General features: G+C 49.8%; 1 pseudogene; it reads left to right on the top strand.

The window, feature by feature from the left end:
• The first annotated feature begins 1,847 nt into the window (after positions 1–1,847).
• Positions 1,848–2,667, top strand: part of LOC123080785 (adoMet-dependent rRNA methyltransferase spb1-like) — a 2,344-nt pseudogene continuing 1,524 nt past the window's right edge.

Raw genomic sequence — 2,667 nt, 5'->3', positions numbered from 1 at the left:
TTACAAAAAATATCAAACCACTAGCTCCTCACTAAAGATCCACATAGACTCTTGGTAGCTAAAATCCCTCCAGGTGGGGCTCATAGTTTGGGATTTCAAATTGTACTTTTCACCCGTGTCGATAAAATGAAGATCCTCGCGGTCACCGTCTTCACATGTATAAATGGATTTGCAAAAGAATTTGCTGATGAAAAGCGTTTGGTTGCCCAGCCCACCTGAAACTAGCACCCATTGTGCGCCTTCATTGACACCTGTCTCATAAACCTCCACCTTGCTAGTGAAGTTGATACTATATGCAGGCCAATGCAGTTGGCGTCTCACCATGAGCAGCTTCCCACATGACTCGACTAAGTGCCACATGACAGTGATGAGATCCTTAGGTTCGTATGGCACATCATCGTCCACCCAACATACTACGCCTTCAAGAATCATGTCATCGCCTGTTTTCTTCCGAAGTTCTTCTAAGGCGGCCTCCTCGGGATTTTGCTCACGCGGCGCCTCAGTGTGGCCCTCATAATTATTCGTGGCCTCGTCCTTACCACCCTCATCATTCTTGTTGTCGTCAACATCGCGCCACACATCAAAATCGTAATTGCCAGATGGGTGCTTGATGAGGCGCTCGATACTAGTAACTGTGGGTATGCCATCGCTATCAAAATTTATATCTAGAGAGACTAGATCCTCGGCCCGAGTGATTCCATATAGTTTGTCTCCAAGAAAAGCAATGTCGACGATGTAGATGAAGGGGACGCTTTGTGGCTCAGGCAGCCACACACCCTTCCCTGGTCGGACTAAGATAAGGGGATGATTCCAATTATTGGTCATGACAGCGATGATGTCAGAAGGCGTTGACCTTAGGAGCACTTTACGGACCTTGAAAATCTTGGAAACATTGCCGATGATAGCATCCAGCTCGGGGAGCAACACGGTGGTGCCAGTGAACGGATTGTGCAATGAGTAGCTATGCATCTTGTCGTCATCGATGAGGTCGAGGGCGAGCCAATCGTCGCAGGAGGCAATGCATGTTGTATTGCTGGGCAAGGTGGGGAGCCGGGAAGGGGAGGTGCCAACAGGATCCGAAGGTGTGAAGAACGAGCCATCTGACATGACAATCCAGGGTACCTGTCGTGAAGCCGCAATGTGTCGGCGCATAGCTCGATGCCACGAACGACACACCATGCGGAAGCGAGCGCGGTCGAAAGAGACCCAGTGCCGGTCACGCCGCACCTTCTTGAAGCCAAAGCCAGCGATGAAATCAAGAAACCGTCGGACTCGCGGCCATTCTCTGAAGCGAGCGCGGAAACCCAGGTGCCGTCGGAGTCGTGACCACAGCGAGGCGCGGCGCGGTAAGGAAACCAGTCGGTTGATGACCAGGCCTAGCACGTCCGGCGGGAGTTCTGACCACGACGCCGGAGTCGACGTCGCCATAGATAGAAGCGGATGTGGATCGATCGGGTGGATTTGCGTCAACCGTCTGGTGTAGTCGGGGCACCGCGAGTACTGCACTACGTGCTGCCTAGCTACGTATATAAGGAAGGATAGGTTAGTTCCGATTTTGACGGGAGTCCCGCACCCAAACGGACGCCAACGTGAACGAACATTCCCGAGTTTGAGCCGAATTCCAATTAGCGTGCTGGCTCGCGCGACCCCTGCCGGAACCGAGTACTCTTGCACGGACCCGCAAACCTAATCAAACACGATCCGCCGTCTCGGCGGCCGCGGCGGCGATGGGCAAGGCGAAGGGGAAGCATCTTTTTGATAAGGTCGAAGTGACTAAACCTACAGCGAGTCACGGCACGTCGGCTGAAATTTACATGATCTTTTTTTTTTGAGGGAAATAAATTTACATGATCTGTCTGAAGTACAAAACCAAAACCCCTGCAAAGATTCAACCAGAGCTTCTTGATATCAAGCACCTGTTCAGTGTGGATCCAGAAAAGAACACACCTAAGGATGTACTACTTGACAATAAGAATGCAAAGAAGGGGACTCGTGGTGGGTACGCACCTGAAGTCACGGTACTGGAGAAAGTTGTTCTGGCATCAGATTTCATATGGTCCGAGGCGCATAAACTCCGGGAATTCCTTGGTTCATTCACTAAGATTTCATTTGATAATCCTGCATCTCTGCCCATCAAGAACCATGAACTCACCACAGATGAGGTCAAATACCTCTGCCAGGATTTACAGGTGCTGGATAAAAAAAAGTTCAAGCATATCTTGAAGCAGCGCGCATGCATAAGGAAAGCCCTGCCGCCATCTTCGCAAGTTCCACCAAAGGCTGATGGTGCTGCAACGGACACCAAGGTCAAAGATGATGTTCAACTTTTACAGGAAATGGAAGAAATGGATTCTGATGAAAATCACCACCTGGAGGAGATGCTTCATGAAGCTTATGAGCAGTATGTGACAAAAAAGGGTCAAGAAGAAAAACAAGAATACAAACGTGACAAGCGAATCGATCCTGATGCTGATGCAGCTTTGTTAGAGGTAGGTGAAGATGATGGTGGCAACGTTAGCATCGATCAAGGTTCTGACAAAGATCAAGGCAAGAGACCAACCCCCTTTTATCATGTCTAGATACAGAGAAGCCAGCGGAAGAGCAAGATGTTAAAGCAGTGGTTCAGTCAGGATATGTTGACAGAAGCAGGAAGAAGGGGAAGGGTGG

This window comes from Triticum aestivum, chromosome 1B (assembly GCF_018294505.1).
Source record: "Triticum aestivum cultivar Chinese Spring chromosome 1B, IWGSC CS RefSeq v2.1, whole genome shotgun sequence".
In the NCBI taxonomy this organism is placed as follows: domain Eukaryota; kingdom Viridiplantae; phylum Streptophyta; class Magnoliopsida; order Poales; family Poaceae; genus Triticum; species Triticum aestivum.
The sequence above is the reverse complement of the archived record's forward strand: the minus strand, read 5'-3'. Positions and strand labels throughout refer to the sequence as shown.